This window comes from Carassius auratus, chromosome 19 (genome assembly GCF_003368295.1).
Source record: "Carassius auratus strain Wakin chromosome 19, ASM336829v1, whole genome shotgun sequence".
Lineage (NCBI taxonomy): Eukaryota > Metazoa > Chordata > Actinopteri > Cypriniformes > Cyprinidae > Carassius > Carassius auratus.
This window is the reverse complement of record NC_039261.1, coordinates 24,943,690-24,954,529: the sequence shown is the minus strand read 5'-3', so window position 1 is coordinate 24,954,529 and position 10,840 is coordinate 24,943,690. Positions and strand designations below refer to the sequence as shown.

General features: G+C 35.9%; 1 pseudogene; it reads left to right on the top strand.

Annotated features, from left to right (window-relative positions):
- The first annotated feature begins 1,959 nt into the window (after positions 1–1,959).
- Positions 1,960–10,840, top strand: part of LOC113119920 (histone deacetylase 9-B-like) — a 34,280-nt pseudogene continuing 25,399 nt past the window's right edge.

Here is a 10,840-nt window from a genome sequence, read left to right as displayed (position 1 = left end):
GACATAACAAAAAAAAATAAAAATAAACAAAGCCCTTAATTTAGAACCTCACGATATTTTACTTTGTTATCAAAACCCATCTTTTTCTGATAAACATATGTATATTATTAATCTGTTAATTATCTTAGCAAAGTAATGAAGTTTTTATTTTTTATTTATTTAATTTGTATCTTTTTTTGTCTTCTTATTTTTATTTGTCTTTATTTGTATTCAATTGTAATTTTTGTTGTTGCTGCAGTTATGTTTTGCATGCTTTGAGATGTGCAATGTTTTTCTGTTCAGTCTTTGTGTGATGGAACTGAAAAAAAAAAGTTTGGGAGTTCATAGCGGGGATCGCGAATCATTTGAATCAGTTCGGGAATTCGTAGCGGGATCGCGAATCATTTGAGTCAGTTCGGGGGAAGCACAGCAGCTGTGGTCAAAGAGTTCGGAGTCCGTTTGGGGATCGCAAATCATTTGAATCAGTTCGGGAATTCAAAGCGGGTTCGCGAATCATTCGAGTCCGTTTGGGGATCGCGAGTCATTTGAATCAGTTCGGGAATTCAAAGCGGGTTCGGGAATCATTCGAGTCAGTTTGGGGATCGCGAGTCATGTGAATCAGTTCGGGAGTTCGGAGCGGGATCGCGAATCATTTGAGTCAGTTAGGGAGTTCAAAGCGGGTTCGCGAATCATTCGAGTCAGTTTGGGGATCGCGAGTCATGTGAATCAGTTCGGGGGAAGCACAGCAGCTGTGGTCAAAAAAGAACCCTATGGTTCTATATAGAACCCCAATTAACCTTTTTTTCTAAGAGTGTGCGTTCAACCTTACAAAGGCGCTGTCCCTAAGGTGCTGAATTATTTGATATCGATTGCTCAAGTATAAATTTTTCACTTTATGCGAGGGTGCATTACAGCATTAAGAAAGACAACACGTTCTATGCAAATGAAACATTCCTCAAATTATTCCAGTAACATTTATTTTAACATAGTTTAAGTTATCAGTAAAATATAGACTATAAATTAAATGATCAAATTGTCAGTAATATTTTAACTTATTGTTAAATATTACAATTTAATTGAACTGTTTTCTGTGTGAATATTTTGTAAAATGTAATTTATTTCTGTGATCAAAGCTGTATTTTCAGCATCATAACTCTAGTCTTCAGTGTCACATGATCTTCAGAAATCATTTCTAATATGCTGATTTGCTGCTCAAGAAACACTTCTGGTTATCATCAATGTTGAAAACAGGTGTGCTGAACAATATTTTTGTTCAAACTTTGATACATTTTATTTTCCAAGATGCACAGATGAATGGAAAGTTGAAAAGAACAGCATTTCTTTGAACTAGAAACTTTTGTAGCATAATAAACATCTTTGCTGTCACTTTTGAACAATTTAATGTATTCTTGATGAACAAAAGTATTAATTTCCATTCTGAACAGTAGCTCAAGCACACACATCTGGTTTGCATCATATCTCCACCTGCACTTCATTGAATCCATATGCACTTGAGTATTTTAGCCTCAAGAAGGCGCTGTGTTCACGAGCATGTGTGTATTTTTGTGTTATGTGTGTCTTGTTTGCGTGTCATGAGGTCTGATATGTAGATGGTCTCAATCCAGTGAGTCTGAATTGGTTAGACTGCCAAAATGTAATAATCAAAAAGGCAAAATAGGATTTTTTTTTGTTAGTTTCGAGATAATTGTTACCACTCCTTGGATTAAACAGAATGACATCATTTGACAATTGCTGTTTGAAATGTTTATCATTACATAATGCATAGCTCCACGTATTCTATCTACCCAAATAGAGTAGATGATGCCAGAGTAGCACATGAAACATTGAAAATGATTAGTGCATACTGTGCATAACAGTTTTCAGTACACTTGTATTCTGTTCCACACACACTCTGGTCTTTATAGATAGAACAGGCTGTTTTGCAGGCGTGGTTATTTTTATCTGTCCCCTTTTACCTCGGGAGTGTCTGTTTCTCTGTCAGCGACCTGTGCAGATGACCTATTTTATAACACTGCCATTGTTTTGTCTGGAGAGGAAGATCAGGAAAGCTATAGGTCTGTGTGTGTGTGTGTGTGTGTGTGTGTGTGTGTGTGTGTGTGTGTGTGTGTGTGCGTGTGTGTGCGTGCATGTGTGTGTGTGTGTGTGTGTTCAAGAGTTAAGCACTCGGTATAAGTAACAATGATGTATAATCAAGAGCATGCACTTATTAACCAGAAAGTCAATAAATGCATTTATTTTCACAAGAAAGCAATGTTTGCATGTACAAATTTCACGGTTGCTAGGGTGTGCTGATTGGTTGCTAAGGTGCTGGGTGATGCATGTTTTAGAAAACTGCACTTAAACTGCTTGGGAACACAGCTGCGATGACATTTGCGGCCACAGAGGAACTTCATCTCTGTCACACATTAGGAATGTTTCGCTCCTGGGAATTGTGCTTTTTCTGGATTACAAAAAGCTTTCCTCTGTTTCCTAATTCATTAAGCAGGCCTGAGGGTTTTCCACGTCATTAACCGGAGGTTTACGTCCTATTTTTCTTCTGAGCTGGCTGACTGTCAGGTGTTTTCCCCACAGTGCGGCTTAACCGTGTTTTCATGATGTTGTTTAAAGAATCCATGAAATCAGATTTGGAGTATTGTGAAGAAAGAGAAACCGAGATAGAGATTCAAAGGGTCATCCAGAGAGAATATATATATATATATATATATATATATATATATTAATCGTGATTAATCTTTTGACAGCACTAGTCCTTTCATAATATATATTCCACCACAATTTTATGTTATAAGGGGATATACATCAGTTACATCAGGTTTGAATCTGAGTGTCCTGTTGCAGATGGAAAATCAAAGAGTTGTTTGTTTGTTTACTGAGGATGCTTCGGGAAACAGGAAGTGCTCTGCTTAACGTCAACAGCTTGTGTCAATCTGCCTTTGAAACGGGTCTGTGCTGCTAATGCATTTACTGAGATTAAACCGCTGAGAGAAACAGGTGAAGATGAGACGAGACAGAGCATCAGAGAGCAGATCAAACAGAAGAAAAACACACAGTGACAGAAAGACTGACCACAACAACACAGAGAAACCTGACAAGAACACGTCTGGACTGCGCTTCACCTAAAGATCAAAGGAAAGAATTTAAGATATTTGAGAAAAAAAGATCAAAATTCATATAAAAAAAAGCATTTGTGTAATTTTACTGCTCGGAGTGAAATATATTAAAATTATACTTTGAATTGAAGTATTATATAAGTATTTTATATAACTCTGTGAAAAAAATATGATATATTGCTTCAATAATAAAGCATTGAATTTAATATAAATATATGAAAGTATTACAGTAAAGTTAAGTTACAATATAAATATGAATATAATTTGAATTTTTGTACTAATACAATTTTAAATTTTACAATAATATGATGATTACAAAAAAAATGTTGAATTAAATAAAAATGCTATTAGCATTTAAGTTGCATTCATAATTTGTTAATTCAATTTATTTTAATGTAATTGTAAAATAATGTTAAAAATATTTTTCTGAAAATATTTCCAGCATTAATGACATAAACAGTTTGTAATGTTTAATTTTAATTTAAGTTTAAAATAAACTACAATAATAAGCATAAGAATTTGCTGCAATGTAAAAAAAAAAAATCTTTGAACATTTAACTGAATTTATGTAATTTTTGACAAAGTAAATTATTAAATTATTAATTTCTAAACTGTTAATTATACATTACAAAAAGTAATATTACATTAATATTTTTATTTCTGACTTAATCCATCTACTTTTCATGAAATGTGCAATAATCATTTAATAAGCTTTTTTTTTTTTTTTAAAGTAAATGAGTATTGTTTTGTGCAACAGAAATTAAGCAACAAAAGCCATTTTTTTTTGCATCAGTCTTGAGAATTTGATGTTAAATGTGCTTAATTCTCATAAATATAAAAAATAATACCACACAGCCATGCAGGCTTCATTTTCTTCATCTAAGACCTAGATTGGTATGTCTCTCCTCTGGTTTTGTGGTGAAACTGGAGCTGGTGGTTTGTTCGTGCGATGCACCCATGCAGAGATAAATGAAAGGAGAAAGAGAGAGCGCAGGGAGGAGATGAAGGCAGACAGCTGTGTTTTTGTGTTGCTATTTAGAGCGTCTGGCCGCTGCTCTACTCCCCTGGTCTGGCCCGGCCTATTTCTGTCCTGGGCTGGTCCTGCTGCTATTCTTGGCACCTCACAGAGAGAGAGAGAGAGAGAGACAGCGCGGTTAGGAAGAGTAACAAAGAGAGAAAGCGTGAAACAAAGCTGCTTCAGTTTCCTGTGCAGAGGTCGAGAGGCAGGAACTCATCTACCTGCTAGAGACACAGACAGAGAAACCTCAAGGACTGTGTACAGGAGCGGACCGGACCAGAGAGGAGGACGCTCGAGCAATGCTGCAGACCATTTATGAATCTGACTCCAGCATCAGTGCTGAGTGGAGCAGGAGACGCCTGGACTCTCACAGCACGGCCATGGCTTCAGGTACAGCTACCGTCGAGAGGAACCTCTGACACAATGCTGCAGTGTTTAACACATGAGTTGTTGATGTTCACTGCTTTTACTCTCACCACTGTCTACACTGCAAAAGTCAAGTCTGTTTGTGTTGTTTTCCGGTACAAGTATCTAAGCATTCTTAAATCAAGAGACATTTAGTTGAGAAGTAAAGTAAGATCAAATGTAAAGGTTAGTTTCTGAGTTTATACTTTAAAAATGGCAATGGGGTGAGAAAGATCATATTTATTTTCCCTTTGAATGAGGTTAAATGTTCTTACCCCATCGGCATATACATACTTTATTTTTAGTCTTGTTTTATAAACATTTTTTAAATAATTTTAGTTCTCCTGAGGAGTTTTAGGAACTTAAAACAAATGTTTAAATCATAAAAATGTATGTAATTTTATGTTTTGTATGGTATTTTATTGTATTATTGAAGCCGAAATTCAAAGCAAAATAAATTGGATTCATTACAAATTTTTGTATTTGTAATTTAAATAATAATTTACATTTCTATAATTTAAATATTTCACATTGCAGTAATGAAAAACAAAAATGTTCTTATTTTTCTAAGAAAAGCAATCACATGCAGTGTAAAAAGACATTTTGATTTTAATTTGACACAATAAAACAATCAGATAATGTAAAATACAAAATGTGTTAAATTATAACAATTTTATGTAATTTATTTTTAAATGACTCAAATGTAATTTTAAATGAATTACAAGTAATGAGAATGACAATTTAGTTTTTTTGCCATTTAAAAACTTTGATCTACTGCAATATATAAAGTCAGGTTACATTAATATTTATAATTTTTAAATGAATTTTATTTGCATCATTTACAAATCAGCCTTTTCTTATATGTTTCATCTGCTCTGAGAAATTAAAAAAGGACAAGTAGTTGTCATGTGGTGAGAGAATAGAGCTATAACAGGAGTGTAGAGAGCAGCTCAGACGGTTTGCTCTTGAGAGAAGCGATGAGAAGAGTTTGGGTTCGTATGGAGATCTCTGTGAGTTATGGGGAATTTCACATCAGAGTGTGTGTGGATGATTCAACAGCTCTTAACCAGGACAGATCTAGAACCAGACACCACTGATATCTTCAGGGTTTCTTTCAGATCACATTCAGTGAATGGTTTTCAAAAGCAAGTGATTCACATCAAATGAATGGCAGCAAACTCTCTTCTGCAATGTTTCGGCGTGTTAGCTAACTTACTGAACACTTGGAAGTATATACTGCATACTAACTATTAAAAAACACATATAGTAGTGATAAACATAGTTTGTGAATTGTATTAAAAGAGTGGCAGTTATTTTGTATTTCTAATGTTTTTTTGTTTTTTTTTTAAAATGCAAAACCATCTTAACTTGTTAAAAATGAGTCAAGCAGGAGGTATTAATAGACTGGTGTTACTTCTGGTTCATTCATCACACTGGAAATGGAAGGTCAAGCTGAGTGCATTGCATTGTGGGACACACAGTACCTCATGCATTGTGCCATGTTATATACTTAAAACAAGAAAATAAACTCTCACTGACACATGATTCTTGTTTGTTTGAGAAAAAAAGACTTGATGCCATTTTCCTTTTCAAATAAATGTACTTCTTGATTTTAGATGCTTGTAAAGGAGAACAAGACAAAATCCTTCTTGCCCTGCAGTAAGAGAAATACGGTAGTGTGCCTCCAGAAATAGCTATTGATTATTGAGTCGCAGCTCGTCACTCATCATGTTAACAGTGCAGCGATATGATCTTTACTCTGTTTTTAGCATCTGTTGAGGAGTTGTTTCTCTCAGGTGTTCCTCCAAGTGTGTGTGTGTGTGTGTGTGTGTGTGTGTGGTCCATTTAGCATCTCTGCTATGCACTGAATGTATGGCTGCTGATGCGAAAGTGAATGCTAGTTAATTAAAAAAGACCTCTTTATCACAATCAATTAGCCTACTTTTTAACTTGCATTCCTTGTTATTTTTTCTGGAGGCAAAAATGTTAATATTGCACACTATTTAACATGGATAGTATGAAAATTGGGACACAGCCAATGAATGAAGCACCATAAACTACTGTTTGAGGTCAGTACGAGTTTTACCTTTCTTTGAAAGAAGTCTCTTCTGCTCACCAGGGCTGCATTTATTTGATCAGAAATACACTAAAAACAGCAAAACTGTGAAATAATACTGCAATTTAAAATAGCTTTTTATCTGTGTGAATATATTTTTTCAGCATCATTCCTCCAGTCTTCAGTGTCCCATGATCTTCAGAAATCATGAAAATATGATGATTTACTGCTCAAGAAACATTTCTGATTATTCCTGCTTCAGGTTTTTGTGGAACCTGTGATACATTTCAGAATTCTTTGACGAACCGAAAGTTCCAAAGAACAGCATTTATTTGAAATAGAACTCTTCTGTAATATTGTAAACGTCTTGGCTGTCACTTTTAATGAATGAACGCATTCATTGTGAGCACTAAACTTCTGAATGGTAGAGTATTGTCAGATCTAATCAGCGTTTAGCAGGTGGATGCGTGTTTACTTCATACTTCATTTGTCGTTTCTAAGAAACCTCTTTTGACAAGTGTGTTGTGTTGTGTTGTGCTCAGGCGTCCCTCTTTAGGAATGGCGTGAGAGGGCAGTTATTTACCCCTCTGTGTCCCGTTACTGCCCCGCGGCTGCATATGCTGGACGCTCTGGCCTCTTGACTTCAAGCTCGACTATTATTAGCCGCTGTATTTGGGATTTAAGGCATTAGGATGCTAAGATTAGCCCCGGTTATCATTCTGTCTTGAGTTAACTCCTCACGTCACTACATACCGGAAGGCTTTGTTTATAATGCACACTCTTTTCTCTGTTTCTGAATAACAGCAGGAGAAAAAAACGTGTTTTGAAAGTCAGAGGGTTGCGTCTCGGCTCTATTATTGCGTTCAGAGCACATGCTGCAGTATTTTTGGAGTCGAGATCGACACCTTTGGCCAGTGTTGTGGTTCTGTTTTGGTGGCCTGTGTATTCTGGGATGGGGGCCCGATGGAGTGAGAGATGGTTTCACAACGCCCTTTTTATTTCTACACCCGAATGTGGACGTGAGTCAACTGCAACTGTCGCCTCTTACATAGTCACCCTCATAACCCCATCAAAGAATAACGAACTGTGTGCGACCAGAGGAAGGTTTCATCTCAGCGAGGATCTTCTTCATGGAGAGCTTGGTCATGTTTTATTTAAGAATCAACTTCGTCTCAGATGTTTAGCCTAAGATTCTCAAGGACAAATAAAAATAGTCTCAAACGAGAGAATTATTGATTATACTGTAAGAGTAAAAAGTTCGTATTGAGATTTCTGATGGTTGATTTCCGGCTTGTCAAATCAGAGCACAGCATTGAGATCATCTTCTGTGCGGAAACACAATTCCCTTCACTTCAGAAGAAAAAGCATGATTCGGTAAATCATTATTATGAGATAGCATTAGATACAAAAAGTTTTGAAAGTTAGTTTTCACTCTCATATTTATCACTTTTTATCCCATAGGTCATATTTGCAAGATTAAGTTATAATGTTGAGATAAACAAAATTGAAATGATGAAACAAGTCATAATTATGAGATAAAAAAGTCACAATTATGGCATACCAAGTCTTAATTGTGAGATAAAAACCACAATTATGAAAAAGTCACAATTATGACATACAGAGTCTTCATTATGCGATAAAAATTTAAAATGATCACATTAGGTCATAATTATGAGATAAAAAGTCAAAATTACGACAAACTGTGTTGATTTTGAGATACTAAATCGAAATTATGACTACTAAGGGGTCATACTAAGTGATAAATGTGACATCAAATATCTATTATTTTAAAAATTATAAAGAGATACAAAGTAAAAATGTATATATGTAAAATGTAAATGATATACTAAGTCATATTATGATGCAAAAATCTAAATTATGACATAGCCTACTGTCTTAATTACAATAATAAATAAAACATTATGAGATACAAAGTCAGATTATTGTTATAATGTAGACTTAAATGACTTTTTAACATCATTTTTTGCCAGTCGTCAGTTTTCATAATTTTGACTTTCTTCTCGTAATGTTATGTCACAATCTCAAATTGTGAGATTTCTTTTCTTCACAAGAAACATCCAAGAAACAGCTGAGAATCTGATACTGACTGATATGGTGATACTAAAAGAGATGACATATTAAAACATATCTCATAGTTGTTTGTTGATCCTCCTGCGTGTGTTTGTGGGGCTGATGATGAACGCACTGAGAGTTTTATTCGTTTGTTTCGGGCGGCAGATTAAGGGCATGTTTACGAGTGAGTTTTAACAGCGCAGCTTTTTTAGAGAACGAGGCCAGATCATTCACACATATACTACACACATGCACGTCAAACACCTTTTCTTTTCTCGCTGTTTCGTTCACATGTGTAAAAATACACGAAGTGCAGCTCAAATGTGACAGTCACATGCTGTCTTACTTTAGATTGAGCTCAAATAAGGTTTGGGTTGTTGCAAATAAGGTTGTTGAAATACCTCCGTGTTTATACTAGAGGCATTTGAAATAGACCCCATAAAAATCCCCTAACTACCCCTGGGTTTATTTAAATGAATCTTCTGATGCAGCTAACATGGCGATACTTCATTTCTGACACAATCAGTTTGCAATGAGCATTAAACCCGGGGTATTTATACAGCATTTGTTGTGAATGAACACTTACAAGCTCACTGCACACTTAAATGTGTCGGAAAACAACTCATAATGCAATGCAAGTTTGTGTAAGTATCCTTCAGGTCAACAGCAGTAGATTAGTTAAGTTAAACTGCCAACAATGTTTACCAGAAGCTTGTTTTAGATGAAAATATTTGAGAAGCTCATTTAAACAGTGAAGCAGCCCGGGAAGCTACAGTTTCTAACTAGAATTAATCTACAGTCAAAAGTACTTATAGCTACATTTATAGGCAACTCTTTAAGTGGCCAATATAAAATTAATCAAACTACATTCTCAGAAAAAAAGGTACAAAAGCTGTCACTGGGGTGGTACCTTTTTAGAAGCAACACCTTTGTACCTAAACAGTCCATATTAGTTCCTAAAAGGTACAAAAGTGTACCTTTTGAAAAGATACTGCCCCATCTTTTGTACCATTTTTATCTGAGAGTATAAAATGAAACTGGAAAAGCTATTATGTGTTCCTGCAGCTCAATTGGTAGAGAGATCAATTCCCTGGAAATGCATGATAGGTAAAAACTGATAGCCTGAATGCACTGTAAGTCGCTTTGGATAAAAGTGTCTGCTAAATGCATAAAATGTAAAATTGTACTATGTTTTGAAACCAATCTACTCTGAAAGTATTCTATGAAGTCTTGTCTCTCTCTGTCTCAGATTCAGAGGCGTTGTCGGCGGTGGGCAGTGTGTCGGAGGTCGGTATGCTGGACTGGGAGCGTGATTCAGACGACTGGGAGAAGCAGTTACAGCGCGAGCTGCTTCTGATCCAGAGACAGCAGCAGATCCAGAAACAGCTGCTCATCTCTGAGTTCCAGAAGCAGCACCAGAGTCTGCTGAGACAGCATCAGGCCCAGCTCGAGGAGCACGTCAAGGTACAAGCCTTCATTCATTCACCATCACCTCAAAACATGTAAACACACGTGCAGATGCAGCACAATCTGCAAAGAAATCTCAAGTATGCTAATGCAGTTATCATATGTTTAGAAACTATAATTACGAACAGTGTAACTAATGAGAGACATCAGCATGCCAGACTGTCGAACTCAAATTAAGACCCTGATTGTGTCAGATATTTGTAGATGGGATGAAGCTGATCCTTCTTTATAAAACAGGTCAGTGTGGTTTTAGGACACTTGGCTGACCTGAAGGAAAGAGCTGCTCTGTCAACAATTACTGAGCTTAATCACATTACTCTCGATGTGAGTGAGTGCGTGCATGAGTGCGTGTGTGACACAAGTAAATTACACAACTATGAAGGTAATGGTCATCTGGACAATGACTTGTAAAGGAATAGTTCACCTAAAAATTCAGATTTGCTAGAAATGTCCTCCAGGATGTAGATGAGTTAAAGCTTCTTCATCAGATTTGGAGAAATGCAGCATTGCATGACTTGCCCAGCAATGAATCCGAATGGGTGCCGTCAGAACGAGAGTCCAAACAGCTGATAAAAACATCACAATAATCCACAGCACTCCAGTCCATCACTTAATATCCTGAGAAGTGAAAAGCTGCTTCTTTGTAAGAAATAAATCCATTGTTTAGACGTTGCTTTTGTCTAAAATTGGAGTCCATAATAAATTAAACCT